This window comes from Aedes albopictus, chromosome 2, assembly GCF_035046485.1.
Source record: "Aedes albopictus strain Foshan chromosome 2, AalbF5, whole genome shotgun sequence".
NCBI classification, from domain to species: domain Eukaryota; kingdom Metazoa; phylum Arthropoda; class Insecta; order Diptera; family Culicidae; genus Aedes; species Aedes albopictus.
The window spans coordinates 169560386-169576416 of record NC_085137.1 but is presented as its reverse complement, the minus strand read 5'-3'; the positions used below and the strand labels follow the sequence as shown (position 1 = coordinate 169576416).

At 40.9% G+C, this 16031-nt stretch overlaps 1 protein-coding gene across 2 annotated transcripts in view; it reads left to right on the top strand.

Annotated features, from left to right (window-relative positions):
- LOC109407262 (netrin receptor unc-5) overlaps positions 1–16031 on the top strand; it is a 468026-nt gene that overhangs the window by 376773 nt on the left and 75222 nt on the right. The gene's annotated exons all lie outside the window — the stretch shown is intronic.

The following is a 16031-nucleotide window of genomic DNA, read 5'->3' as shown; positions in this document are numbered from 1 at the left end:
TGCGTTTAATTTCCTTATCATGTTTAAATAAATCATTACGCGGCCAGCCGCAGGGTGGAAATGAGCCAATATCTGTTGATTCTGTAAATTTTCTCCCGGTGATGTGCCGCAATTTTCACACTGTGTGTTAAAAGTATAATGTGCTCATTCATTTTGCATTCGCATTTATGAGATGCATCGGTTGGTCGGTAATTGATATTCATGAAGCGTAAAAATATCAATATTCATTAATTGAGTCAAGCTATGGACGTAGGGTAAACAAGTGTGATACGCGTCTCAGGTTGCAAATATAAATGATGTACTTTTCTGTCCCCAGATTTATTTACTTCATCAAACGGTTTGACAACAACACGTTGTTAATATACGTTTTTGACGATAATAAATTCCAAATACCAGTGTACTATACTCTTACTTTAACTTAGGTATATCTATTAGCATTTATTGAATGAATCATGGGAAATGATAAAAGAGACTGCCTGTGTAATTTTATTGGAAATTCTATAACATATGTGCATAATAGCATTAGCAAGCAACATAAATGTATAGTTGATTGGTGTGTTTGACAAATTCAAATTATTTAAAAAATCTTTGAGAGAACTTAAAGCAATATTTTCAAACAAAGCGGACACTCTTCTCAGACCATTCACATTATAATCATTCATATCGTTACCCTAGAATTCAATTTCAACCAATGCGCAGTACCATGCTTCGCAGAATCACGTAGCAACGCGTGGCCAGCATACGGAAACTGAAAAATGGTAACTTCCCAAATGCATCGGAATAAAAAAAACAGCCAACCACAGTGTCCACGTGGTCCGACCTGGAAAAAAGCAAACCATATCACGGTCGGCGGCTAATTTGAATTGAATGAAATTGAAAAGGCATTGATTGTGGAGGATACATACCTACCTGACCGGCTACAATATCCCACGTAAAATGATACGCCGCCACCAGAATGCATCAGATATGGGACTTCACTGGGTTGGGTACGTTATGGGGACCTTGTGGCAAAATGAAAGCGAAAAAAATGGCACAATGTTCTGATCAAATCGAATTCACGACCGTTCAATGGAAACTAACTTGTTGCAATCGTATTATCTGTTCACTCTTCCACACGGTTACTTTTCCGCAAGTTACCGGCGTTTAGATTCTACCTGGATTACATCGATGTTCAAATTAATTTCAATCTACATCATATGAACTACACCACTCCAAAGGGAAATTATAAATTTAATAACGTTAATTAGTGCGATGAAATGAACTCATCAGGGGCCCCTGCCTGGTAGAATACGATGGATCATTGCATCCAGGCAAATTGATTATCATGCTTTTGATAGGTTTTAATTGGGTTGAATATGTAAATTTGCGGGATCTGGCTCGGTTGATGGCCCTCCAACTCCATTAATTGAATCAATTGGGTATACACATTCGGAAAATCACAAGGGTCGTCAAACCAGCTGACACGAGGAGTGCTTTAATTGAAATGAGTTTAAGCAAACCTCTTCATGAAAATTTAATGTTAGTTTATGAGTTTTCTGCATGTCATAAAATATCGTATATCCTACATAGATTCATGATGCGCTAGAATTCATTTAGTTGAATCTACACCCATGAATGTTTTCACTCACCTGGTAATAACTTAATTAATTTGTCTATATCTTAGGTCAGAAGCTTGTAACTACAATATGGTCGGCGTTAAGTTAAAGAGGACCATGTGTCTTTTTCCTTATTTCGAAAAAAAAAACGACTTTAAAGTTTACAACTCTTACAAATTTAGAGCTTTTCAACAAATTTTCTTGAATTTTTCCTAAAAATCTTAACCTTCCGTAACTCGCGCGGTTGACTACCAGCGTCAGCACCACGCTAATGCAGAGCATGAGCATGAGCATGAGCATGAGATGACCGTACAATTCGTAGTTGCTACTCCGATACTGACCAGAACAGTCAACATTGCACAGGGAACCAAATGGATGGGGCCTGGGTGTAGCTTTCCATCCTCAACGTGCAATTTTGAAGGTTCAAAATTTTATATTGTCAGTACCGGCGCCGGCCACGTCCTTACGGTCATCGGGGAAGGGAAGGAATGTTGGTGTGACATCCGTTGCTACTAGAGACCGTGTGTACCTCCGCATCCCCACGGTTGTCACAGGAAGGAAGTTTGTTACAAAGGAAGGGAAGGGATAGACAGTTACATAGATCTGGATTCACATTGGTAAATGATGTGAGCTATGCAACCCTTGATATGGTTTAGTCTTCCGCCAGCCGGCTGTCGGAAGAATACAATAATTTTATTGTATGTTTGTGTATTAAATTTAATTGTGTACCGGGTATGAATATTTTTTAAACCACGCTTATGTCGGATCCACTCGTAATAACGCACGTTTTAAGCTTATCGTTTCTCAGTCAGAAAATAAACTGTATGCAACTCCGTTTAGTGTTACTGCCAATGCTGAAAAACCAAAACTCGCGCCGTAGCTTTACGAGTAAACTGGACAACTAAACAACTAAAATCGTTGCTTTTGAGTTTTATCTATGTTCTTGTATTACTTTTTTCGCGTTCCCGTGTTAATAAGATTGGGGATAATAAAACCGTTGTACATATTTATTATCCGCGAATGTTCGCAACGCGTAATATAAGTTGAAGGTGTGATGAACAGAAATACATTATCGTAAATGTTCGAAAAAGATATCGAAATTATGGAACTCGGCACGAATAAATCGACGCGGAAAACGTGGTCTACTTGTCACTGTATCGTACGGTAATCTTGACTTTTCTAAAGAAAGAGATACTTCGCCGTTTTGATCGCTGATTGCCTGCTTGTAAATCTGAAATAGAAAAAAGTATTAAATTGTGATACGTTCTCCACTGTTATATTTTTGTAAATTGTTATTTATATATAGTTTAAATTTACCTCCATCCCTCTGAAACAAATAGTATATTAGCAATGAAAAATAAATAGAATATAATAAATAAATAAATAAATAAATAGTGTAAAAAAGTACACCAAATCTTGATCCTGGAATGTTCCTGCATTTAAATAAACCAGGCTGGAAAATAGCAAGATCAAAACTTGAAATGGTAGATCTTACACCGTAACGCACCATTCCAAGGTGATCTACCCACGTTACGGCGTTGAGGAGATTATCCCCCCATGGTGTAGAAGGTAAAAACACTTGTTGTATATGTATACAAGAGAGAGGAAGAGAGTTCCATGATAATGCTAGGGATAACATTCAGTTTTGTGACTTACCATGTGACACATAATTAACTTATGTTCTATGGATACTTATTCCTATCTACAGTGCACTACAAATAATACACTGACGAATATTGTGAATCATTCTGAATTCTTTAAATATTAATCAGTAATGCGTGATGAAAGCCTGTTGAATAACAGATTCAAACGTTCACACTCAACGACACAGAAATGAATGACTTAACCTTTATCTGATAACGTTATCACAGCCCCAACGAAATTCATAATGATAAAATACCTACAGCTAGAATCATATAAAAGCGTAAATAGAAGTTACTCTATGGCTCATAGTGACTTACCAGTTCTTTTTCTCTCCGTTCCGTAGCTTTTCGGTATGGGAAGCTACCGAATATCCGAAGTAGGTGTTGGTTGATCCATACTTGACGATGGGAAGGCGCGTTTCAAAGTTGAAGCACTGCACGACGGTAATGGATAAGCCAGCCAACGCACCACGCTAATGCTGAGTACAAAAAGCGAGATTTTTTCAACGTGTTGTACAAAATACAACAGCGCGATCGCTCGTGGGTTAATAGCTATTCAACAAACCATCACTCTGTACTGATCGCGAAAAAACGTAGAAATTGAGCTTAAAACCGAATGTCGATTGCTCCGGTGAATCACGGAGTAGCAACTACGAATTGAGGGGTCATCTATGACCATGCTCATGCTCAGTCAGAGAAGACCAAGTACATTACATACATTTATTTGTTCAACATCATTAAGACAAGACATAATCAACAGTAGTAAGCCACAATACTCGGTTTGTGGCTGCCGCTCTCCATCCTCGGTCGCGCCCAATGCTCGCCAAGTCATGCTCCACCTGGTCCGCCCGTCGTGCTCTCTGCGCTCCACGCCTTCTTGGGCCAACCGGAGCAGTTGCAAACACCAGCTTTGCAGAGTTGTTGTCCGGCATTCTTGCAACATGCTCTGCCCACCGTATCCTTCCGGCTTTGGCCACCTTCTGGATGCTGGGTTCGCCGTAAAGTGCAGCGAGCTCGTGGTTCATCCTTCTCCGCCACACACCGTTCTCCTGAACACCACCGAAGATCGTTCTTAGCACGCGTCGCTCGAAAACTGTGAGTACTTGCAGGTCCTCCTCGACCATGATCCATGTCTCGTGTCCGTAAAGGACCACCGGTCTTATTAGTGTTTTGTACATGGTGCATTTGGTGCGTGGGTGAATCTTTTTCGACCGCAGTTTCTTCTGGAGCCCGTAGTAGGCCCGACTTCCGCTGATGATGCGCCTCCGAATTTCACGGCTCACGTTGTTGTCAGGCGTCAGTAACGATCCGAGGTAGACGAATTCCTCCACCACCTCGAAAGTATCCCCGTCTATCGTAACATTACTACCCAGACGGATCCGGTCGTGTTCGGTTCCGCCTATCAGCATGTACTTTGTTTTTGAGGCATTCACCAGGCTCGTCACATCACACCTTCCAGAGCGATATTGAAGAGTAGGCATGAGAGCCCATCACCTTGTCGCAGCTCCTGGCGAGATTCGTATGAACTGGATAGTTCATCCGAAACCCTTACGCAATTTTGCACACCGTCCATCGTTGCTTTAATCAGTCTAGTCAGCTTCTCAGGAAAGCCGTTTTCGTCCAAGATTCACCATAGCTTTGCGCGCTCGATACTGTCGTATGCCGCTTTGAAGTCGATGAACAGGTGATGCGTTGGGACCTGGTACTCACGGCATTTCTGGAGGATTTGCCGTACGGTAAAGATCTGTTCCGTTGTCGACCGGCCGTCGATGAAGCCGGCTTGATAACCTCTCACGAACTTATTCGTTTTAGGTGACAGACGACGGAAGATGATCTGGGATAGAACTTTGTAGGCAAAATTCAAAATAGTGATCGACCTGAAGTTCTCACATTCCAAATGGTCGCCTTTCTTGTGAATGGGGCAGATTATCCCTTCCTTCCACTCCTCCGGTAGCTGTTCGCTTTCCCAGATCCTGACTATCAGCCGATGCAGACACGTGGCTAACTTTTCTGGGGTCATCTTGATGAGTTCAGCTGCGATACCATCCTTAGCATCTGCTTTGTTGGTTTTGAGCTGGTGAATGGTATCCTTAACTTCCCTCAGCGTGGGAGTTAGTTCATTTCCGTCCTCCAGTGCTTCGGCTCGCGGCACGAAACCTTTGCCGGATGCGTTGAGCTTCTGATAAATCTTCCGTGTTTCTTGGGAACGGCACAGCAGTTCCATTTCTTCACACTTCGCTTCTTCCAGGCGGCGCTTTTTCTCCCGAAAGAGGCGGGTCTGCTGCTTCCGCTTCTGTTTGTAACGTTTCACGTTCTGTCGAGTCCCTTGCTGCAGCATTACCGCCCTCGCTGCGTTCTTCTCCTCCAAAACCATTCTGCACTCTTCGTCGAACCATTCGTTCCGTCGATACCGTTCCACGTACCCGATGGTGCTCTCGGCTGCGTCGTTGATGGCTGCTTTCACTGTACTCCAGCAGTCCTCTAGAGGGTCTTCATCAAGCTCGCCTTCGTCTGGCAACGCGGCCTCGAGATTCTGCGCGTATGTTGAGGCGACATCCGGTTGTTTCAGTCGCTCTAGGTTGTAGCGTGGCGGTCGCCGGTACCGTACATTGTTGATCACGGAGAGTTTTGGGCGCAGTTTGGCCATCACCAGATAGTGGTCGGCGTCGATGTTGGCGCCACGATAGATCCTGACGTCGATAATGTCGGAGAAATGCCGTCCGTCAATCAGAACGTGGTCGATTTGAGATTCCGTCTGCTGTGGTGATCTTCAGGTGTAACGATAAGGGAGGCTGTGTTGGAAATAGGTGCTACGTATTGCCATATTTTTGGAGGCGGCGAAATCAATTAGTCGTAGGCCGTTTTCGTTCGTCTGCTGGTGGGCGCTGAACTTACCAATCGTCGGTCTGAATTCCTCTTCCTGGCCTACCTGAGCGTTCAAATCTTCTATGATGATCCTGACGTCGTGGCTTGGGCAGCGATCATACTCGCGTTCGTACTGCGCATAAAATGCGTCCTTGTCATCTTCAGTACTTCCGGAGTGTGGGCTGTGCACGTTTATTACGATAAAGTTGAAGAATCAGCCCTTGATCCTCAACCTGCACATTCTTTCGTCGATCGGCCATCAACCGATCACGCGCCTCTGCATATCACCCATCACGATGAAAGCTTTTCCCAGCTCGCGTGTGCTGCCGCAGCTCTGGTAGATGGTATGATTACCTCTAAACGTTCGCACCGTGGATCCTGTCCAACACACCTCCTGCAGCGCTACGATGTTGAACCCGCGGTCTTTCAGTAGATCGGCGAGTATGCGGGTGCTCCCAATGAAGTTGAGAGATCGGCAGTTCCACGTACCGAGTTTCCAATCGCAAGTCCTTTTTGTTCGTTACGGTCGTTACCGTTGGTCTCGGTTCGTATTGTTCTGCTGCTGATTTTCCGTTACAATGGTTGTTTACGGATGGCTCGTAGGGCCTGACACCAACCCCCTACTTTCCGGAGGACCATAGTGCACAGTTGAGCTTAGAGTCCTTCCCTGGCACTCGGTCGTAGATCAGCCGCCCCTAACATGGGGATCAGACGCTGTTGTGAGCCGCTCCTCCTGGAGAACAGACGCTCAGGTTTGCCGGAGGAAACCCCCCCTTCCCTGTCAGTCTACGACCAAAGTTCCCACCGGGGTTGGTTACCCGATCTTCCCTAAGGTTGCTCATAGTTTCCGGCCGGTACCGCGAGGAGGTAGGGATAGGAGTTGCTGGGCAGAGGCTAGTTGATCACAATGGGATCTGAATTGCGCAGCATACCCAGCCTTTACCGTGTCAAGGGCATTACAAATGGTTTTAGTTCATTTCAAAACATTTCAGGGTCATTTTAAAGAGTTGCAGGGGGTTTTAAGAACATGTTAGTGGAGTTCCAAGAGGTTTTGGGGGCGTTCTATAGCATTGTAGGGGCATTCCTCTGAGATTTTCTGAAATATCTCAGAAACCCCCTTAAGAATCATTCTCTTGGACTCCATGTAACGCACGTAATACCCTCGGAAGCTGCCGCAAACGTTCCTGTAACGCCTCCGAAACGCGTCGAAAACCTTCTGAAACTCTCTGCAATACTTTCGGAAACCCCCTCAGACACCCTAGATCTCCTGGTACCCCCTGAAACGCCCCCGCAACTTCCCTTTGCTCTCTCCTATAAACACACCCTGGCCGCCATTGTAATAGTTACCGTCATTATTAAATTGTCTTATTATTTAATTTTAATTTAGTGCATAATTTATTAATTCAAATTTAAAAAAATCTTCAGCTCAGGTGAGTTTAACACTTTTTTGAAAATTTTTGGGCCTCGGCTAAATAAATGTCTGCAAGGACTTGGCAAGGTATAGATGAGTCCATCTGATATTATAGAAGGTAACGAATCTACAATGCTGTGCTATGCCATGATTATATGTTGATATACGGTACATTACTCTAATATTCTAATTCAAGATGCAGTATCATGCTTGAAATTTCTGTTTCAAACCAGTAATCAAACAACCTTCAATTCCAATCCCTATCACACAAAAGTAGCTCCGCCGTAACAGATAATGCCCCAGCAAAGGAACACGGTTAGATATCAATTTTCCCGCAGTAAATCCCAGCTATTTGAAACGATTTCCACTTCCTGAACTTGAAGTCTCAGTTGGTGAGCTGGGGCTGCATTCGCTTCGGTTCCGTCTGTTCCTCCAGCGGTGGATACTATTGCCGTACTGCATACAACAAACGAAAGTGAATCCTCCGTTTCCTGAATGGTGAATTGAATTCTTATATCTTCCTGTTTTTTCATTCATTTTAAGAAGACTTGCTTCTCCGTTGGTTGCAGTCTGAGCGCTTGAATCTTAGCACGATGATGGTCTGGAAAGATATGGAATGCAAGTTGCCTATTATGGAGGAACATTCTTCTTCCATTGGTGAAAGTACGTCCTGCAGATTTAGTAGATTCCTTCCGAGGTGAGTTCGATGACAAATTTGAAGAAAAAAAGACAGTTACAAAACCTGTCACGTATGTGTTCTAAATAGCAGAACTTCAATGGATCAAATCTTATTTTAGGTAACTTCTGAACGTTTCTAACAATAAGACAGCTAAGAATGTACATAATCCTTGCAATTTTGTAGAAATTTCGCTGAATCAAGATTCGTGTAATGAAATTTACAAATGCAATCCACCTATAACATCAACAAACATATAATCTCAATATCAAGACCGCAAAATTAGAAAATACTGAACGTGTTCTTGATTCGAACTCGGGACTCCGCTTCTTACACGAAGAAAATTGCAAGAATCGAACAGCATTTACCACTTGCTGCTGTATCATTTCGCGTGTATACATCATGCCGGCGATGGTAATAAATAGATTGCTAGCAACCGATTGGGGGCAATTCGGAAGCAGGAAAACTCCGAGGGAACCTACTACAAAGAGGAAAAACTTTAGTCTTCTCGAGCTCGAGGAAACTGTGTACGGGGCAATTATCCCGATCCTCATCCCGATAGCTATTAGCTTGTCTTTCTTTTTTCCATCCTTTGTGGAATTCAAAGAAAGACGCAGGATTCACCCACACCACTGACTGTGACTGATTCATTTCGTTTGTTGCGAACAGTCAGACAGTCAGTAGTGGGGCTTTGTAAGGGGTAAGGATGGTTGTGATTTTTCTCTCTGTGTCCTGATAATCGCTCTGTTACGGGTCCCTCACTTTAGTCGACAAAGGAGTCATGGTGTACCTTCCTTCTTACCGTCTCACGTTGTTACTTTGATACTACGGGATGAGTAACTGGTTCAAAGGGCTCATATAGCCACAGCGGCAAACGCGCAGATATTCAGCAAGATCGTTGCTGGTTCGATTCCCGGTCGGTCCAGAAACTTTTTGTAATTCCTTGTTTTCATTGGACATTGGTAGAGTATGTTCGTGCCTGTAACGAGGCTTTGACCCATTGAAGACGTTACGTCAAGAAAAGAAGATCCTGAAGCTGGAGGTAGGTGATGCCCCGAGGAAGATAACTTCTACTTTCAGTAAATAGATCAATCCTAATGAAAAAGAGTATTTTTATGCAAGGTTAACTTCTTAACCTTTCGAAGCCGGAATTTTACCAAGCGTTATTATGAAGTTTTGTCTACGTTTTTCTGTAGTTTTGGTGGTCAATAGCATTAAAACGGTAGAATATTATGCAAATTATTTTTTCTGGATATCCTAGGTCATCCAAACTATTCTTGAGTTTAGATCCTAAAGTCTACGGGTGTAACGGTAACTTTTTTCATTATACAAAGCTACGATTTGTAATCTATCATGTCTAGTAAGTCTTCTGAATGTTCAATAGACAGTATCAGATTAGTCAGGATATCCTAGATCATCTAAACTGTACTTGAAATTAGATCCTAAAGTCTACGGATGTAACGGTAACTTTTTTCATCAAACAAAGCTACGATTTGTAATCTATCATGTCTAGTAAGTCTTCTGAAAGGTTAATAGACAATATCAGTCGGGATATTCTAGGTCATCCAAACTGCTTTTGAGTTAAGATTCTAAAGTCTACGAGTGTAACGGTAACTTCTTTCACTTTACAATGCTACGATTTGTAATCTATCATGTCCAGTAAGTCTCTGAAAGGTTGATAGACAATATTAGATCAGTCGGGATATTTTAGGTCATCCAAAGTATTTTTGAGTTTAGATCCTTAAGTCTACGGGTGTAACGGTAACTTCTTTCATTGACAGCTACGATTTGTAATCTATCATGTCCGATAAGTCTTCTTAAAGTGGTTGTTTTTATCAACTAAACTTCATAACAGTAAGAAAGCCCATAATATACCAAAAATATAACAACGCTTATTGTTCCTCTAACTTCTTTGGTAAGTACAGTGTACAGTGGGCTTCGTGGACGTGCGGCTAGAGGCGTCAGTCAGCTAGACGTTTCGTAAGCCTCGGAGTGTGGGTTCGATTCCCGCTCCACTCGGGGAAAACTTTTCGTCAAACGGAAAATTCTCCACTGGGCCACTGGGTGTTATGTGTGTTGTCCGTTGTCATATGTTAGTGCTTGTTCAGTCTGTACAACCTCTGGTTGAAGACGGTGTAGTGTCTTTCTCTTAAGGATACTTTGGACGACCCTCAATATCCCAAAGGTTCATAATAATATGTAGAAGACTTCAGGTTGGTCCTGTAACCGCGATTGATTATGAAACGTTACTCAGTATGCCAGATATAGCTGATGTTACGAGAGTAGACCTGAAGTTCTGAACTCAAAGATGGTTTGGCTGATCCGATACATGCGCATTGTGTCTCAAAATGACATTTGAGATTTCAAGAGCTTCAAGGATCTCAGCAGATTATACTATGCTATTATTTATGGTGAAAACACATACAGTTTTTCTTGTAGATTTGAAGGACTTCGTTACAGAACCTGGACGAACCTGAATGTCCCAAAGGTTTATAATAAAAAGAAGACTTCAGAATGGTTCAGAAACCATGGATAAATATGCAACGTTACTCAGTATAGTCGACATGGCTATTGTTACGACTGTAGACCTGAAGTCCTGAACTCCAAGGTGGTCTGGCTGACCTGGAATATCCCTGTAGTGTCTCTAATGACATTTGGGATTTCAAGAGCTGCGCGGAAACACATAAAGTTTTTCTTGTAGATTTGAAGAATTTCTGTACAGAACAGTTTGGACGACCCAAATGTCCCAAAGGTTTATAATAAGCTAGTAGACTTCAGGTTGCTCCAGTAACTTCGGTTGATTATGCAGCGTTACTTGGTATAACCGATATGCCTACTGTTACTAGTGTAGATCTGAAGCTCTGAACTCCAAGCTGGAATATCCCTATATTATCAATAAATGACATTGTAGATGTCAAGAGCTTCACGGATTTCTGAAGGTTATGCAAAAACGCATAAAATTATTCATGTAGATTTGAAGAACTTCACTATAGGACAGTTTGGAACATCTAGAACATCCCAGAATATAAAAAAAAACATTTTGATATTCTTGGCGAAGGCTAAATGTATATGTACATGTGAACGTAACCCACATCCAAGTTCAGCTTTTAGAACAACTGTTATATCAATTGTTTCGTTTTTTTTTCAAATTTCATGGTGTTCAGGATATATAACAAATATAAAGCGTGGGTCCCGAGATGAACTAGCCTAGGGCTAAAAATCTCGGTTATAAAAAAAAACTTCTTAAGAGGTGGCTCAAACCGACCAATGTAACTTCGTTGAGTAATGACACCCCATTTAACGGTACCCTGTTTATGGCCGATGCACGGAGCATCTCAAAACCACCATCAGTCGGCTGGTGAACTGCTGTTCTGCGTTGTAGTTCACCATTGAATGAATTGTTACTGCCACCATGCCGCGCCATGCTATTGAATTGATTGCTGCAATCGAATAATGGTGCGGCAGAAAGGAAGCTAATATGAATGGAGTAGAGAATCGACAACCGAGCGCACAGGAAAAAGGAATTCATTGCAGTACATTTTTCCGTTACTGCCATCACCACCCCCACCTTCAGGACAAGAAGACGACGACGCGGCGCTGCTGCGTTTGTCAAGAACGAGTACGGCGACGACGACGTCTTTTATGTGTGCAACCGGATAGGAAATTAAGTCGTTCGAACGTAACGAAATGTATCGCTGAATTGCCTGCCTGCTTGCCTGCCGTCGTCGTTGTCGTCGAAGATCAATGCCGCTAATGGCAGCCGTGATAGATGAGTCATGCCCCGTAGAGACTTGGCGGCGTAGCAACGAGCGGAAGAGTGGAAAAGAGGATGCTGGAAAAGGATTCCTCTACCATCGTTAATCGAGCAAATCCTTCCCGCATCCACACGCGTCTGGTGTAGGCTTATAGAAGGGGGTTTTTGTGGTGGAATTTTATAGTAGTTACTATGTAGCCGTCAATATTGTAGGCTGGGTAGAATATATTGGAAAGAATGCACAGGTTCTATTTCTCCAGAAATCTCTCAGAGATTCTTTTAGAGATTCTTGTAGAAATTATTGAGCGATTTCTCTAGTAATTTATCAAAAAAAAAAAAAAAAATGAAAACCATTTATGGATATCTTTAGACAATCCTCCATGGGTTAATGAAAAATATCCTATTGGAGTTCTTTAGAAATACCTCTAGTAATTACTTCAGAAAATATTTCAGGCTATTATTAACAAATTCTGCAAAGAATGCATACAGATATTTCTCTGGGAATTTCTCCAGGAATTCCTTTTTTTTCCTTGAGAATTTTCTTCACAGTTTTCGTAAGATTGCTCAGAAATATATTTAAGAGTTGCTTTACAAAACCTTCCTTAGATTCCTCCCGAAATTTATCCAAGAATTCCTTTAGAAAATCCTCCAGGAATTCATCTCAGGAAGAATTCCACAGATTCTTTTTGTAGTTTATTTTAGAACATCTTTCATGGTTAGAGATGTACCAGCCTGCAAGTCTCTCTGATAAAGATACTTAATTTACCATGGTTTGGCTCGAAAATTCATCTAAATTTTCTTCAGAATTTCCTCTGGAGGATCCCTCAGAACATTCTCCAAGAACTCCTCTTCTTCCAGAAATCCGTGCAAAAGTTCTCTCACGGATTCCTTCTGAAATATTTCGGCGATTCCTTTAGAAAATCAAGTGTTTAGAATTCCTTCAGAAATTCTTTCAGAGAATCTTTTAGAATTTTTTTTGAAGTTCCTTTAGAAACTCCTTAAGAAAATTTCCTGGGGATTCCATACATTTGACCAAGGATTTCTTTAAAGAAAACTTCTATTCTTACAATCAGTCATTTAGGCAGACATTTCTCCAGAGATTCTTTCAGGATTTCCTCTAGATACTCTTCCATATATTTTTCCAGATATCTCCAGCATTTCCTTTTGGAGAACCCCTCGAATTTCTCCATGGTTTAAGAAAAAAAAATATTTTGAAATATTTTCTTGGAATTTCTACAGAAATACTTTCAAAAATATCTCATTAGTTTTTCTAGAGATATTTACAAAAGCATATCTAGGGGCTTCTCCAGATATTGTTACAGGGATTCCTCCAGCAATATCTCCACAGATTACTCCAGAAATACTTTCAGAAAATCATACAACAGCATTACGTAAACATTTCTTCGGGAGAAATCTTGAACATTCCTCAATAAACTTTGCTACGAACTCCACCATTAATTTTCCGCAGAGTTGCTCCTGCTATTTCCCGAGCATGTTCATTAGATATTCCTCCTGGGATTCCTTCAAAATAATCTTTGGGATTTCTATGATGATTCAGTCAAGAGAATTTCCTAAGATTTAAAAAGGGTTTTGTTGTATATTTTTTCAGAAACTCCTTCAGAAATTCTCACAGAAAATTTAGCTCGGATTCCTTTTGAAACTCCAGATCATTATCAAATTTGAAGGATTTTTTCGGGAATTTCAGTAAGGGACTGCGGCTCCATCACAAATATCTTTTGCGAATCCTTTAGAGATTTCTGCAGAAATTGTTTCAGATATTCCTGCAGGGTTTTTTTTGTCATTATTTCTACCAAAAACGCACGAGATATTACTGGAAGAACTCTTGAAAGAATTTCTGAAGGAATTTCTAAAGAAATCCCTGGTGGATTGCCCGACAAAATCCCTTAAAATATTCCAGGTGATATCTTTTGAGATTTATTAAAAAATCTTATTTTTTTTCTGGAGGGATTCCTGGACAAACATTCATAATGTTATTTTTGAAGCTATCTCTGGAGAACTTCCTGAAGAAACTTCTTAGGATATCTCCAGGACAAACCCTGGAAATAATTCCAAGGAAAATGTTTGAAATAAGAGGAGAAAGTCGTAGAAGAATTTTTGAAGGAATATGTTAAAAATGAATGCAGAAATCCTGCTGAAATTGCAGATAAAGGTATGTACTAGTAGAACCCTTGAAGAAATCCCTCAATAAATTTGTGAAAGATTTATGCAAGATTCTTTCCAATTATTTTCCAGGATGCTTTCTCGTACTGTCAGCGTTTGGGTTTGATCAGATTACATAATATTAGATTAGACTCCTGAGGGATTTTTGTGGAAATAATTGGAAGACCTCTTGTAAATTCATTCGAAGAAATTCTTAGAAAAATCCTAAATCAAAAGAGACTAGTATCCCAGTCAACACACGATCGCATATGATGTTGCATAGGATGCAAAAGTGGAGGCGATAAACGCATACTTTACACGCGGTTAAATGGAAGCTTGTACGCATATGGCCTCCACTTTAGCATCCTATTCAACATCATTTAAGACTTTGTGTTAGCTGGGATTCCTTACCAGGAAAAATTTCTTAAAGAAATCCTGCGTCTGCAAAAATAAAAAAAAATCACGAAAGACCCAAGTAACCAAAAGTTCAGCTAAGAGGATACTTCATAAGCTAAGCAGCTTGTTACAGGTTGCTCCTTAGCCTTCTAAGCAGCTTTATTTTTAAGTAATTTCGGAACTTGAAAGTTCATATAAGGAAGTCGGATAGCCTTTTAAGCAGCTTCTGACGGAACTTCCTCAAAATAAATGTGAAAACAAAAATGCACTTTTCAGATTCATCACATCTTGCTGTTGCATGTATTATTGAGAAACATGCTCAAACTTACTTTTACATACTTATTTACTTATGCATATGACACCCCTATGTAAATTTGAACCGGGACCTCCTACGTGATAAGCTGCCATCATACCGTTGTGCTGCTACAGACACATAATATGGTTAAGTAAACTTCGCTACTGTGCAAGTGTGCAAACCTTGTTGTCGACTGAGAACTGATTGAAGTCAGATTTCATCTGTTTTGCACTTCATCGCAATTGTGGTGTCAGGGTGGAGTGTAGGGCTCTAACGTAGCGGCTACCAGTTTGAATCTGGTGGGCGTCATATATTGTTTTTTTTTCATTTGCACTTCATATTCATTGATTTGGTGAATTCAATTTAGTTGCCTATGAAAATTTGTTTATTATGATGTTTTTTACTAAAATGACAAAAATAAATTCTTAGAACATCAAACCTATGAAATGAACTTCAAGGAACTAGAAAGTTCCAACGAAGTACCGACCAGCATCTTAAGCAGCTTTCAAGTTCCACGAAGTTCAGATAAAGTTCCGAATGGAACTTTATGGCTGCTTAAGAGGCTAACAATGAGCCTTGCTGGAACTTATGTGCGAAGCTCCAACAAGGCTCATTGTTAGCCTCTTAGGCAGCAAAAAAGTTCCGTTCGGAACTTTATCTGAACTTTGTGGAACTTGAAAGCTCATTTTGTCATGGGAAGCGAAACTTTTGGTTGCTTGGGGAGTTCTTTGGAGAACTACTGCAGAAATTAAAAAAAAATGAATATTTGAAGGTATCTTTGAAAGAATACCTGGATGAACTGGAGAATCTTCTACTTACAGGTATTTATAGGAACATTTTTTGAAAAATGCCAAGGAATGGATTTAAGAATAATTCTATAGGAATTACTGAGAGAACATGTGTGCAAATTCCTGTATCATCACCAGATAAAAATTCTGAAAGAATTCCTGAAGAAAGAAGTAAATAAATCCGTAGCAATCTGTGGAGACATACCTGGAGGCAGGGATGTTTTCGATCACCTGGCAATCGTTTGACTCATTTGTCAATAATTCAGTTCAGAAACCTTATATTGAATTGTAGTGTTCGGCAAAGTTGTAGATCAGTGTTTTCCTACAATTATCACCAAGGACGCCATATACTTTTATATATACGGCGCTAGAGCGCTAGTACCACCTACTCATACTAAACGATCGAAAAATCCGATGGTTTAGTATGAGTATAGTATGAGTAGCTTTT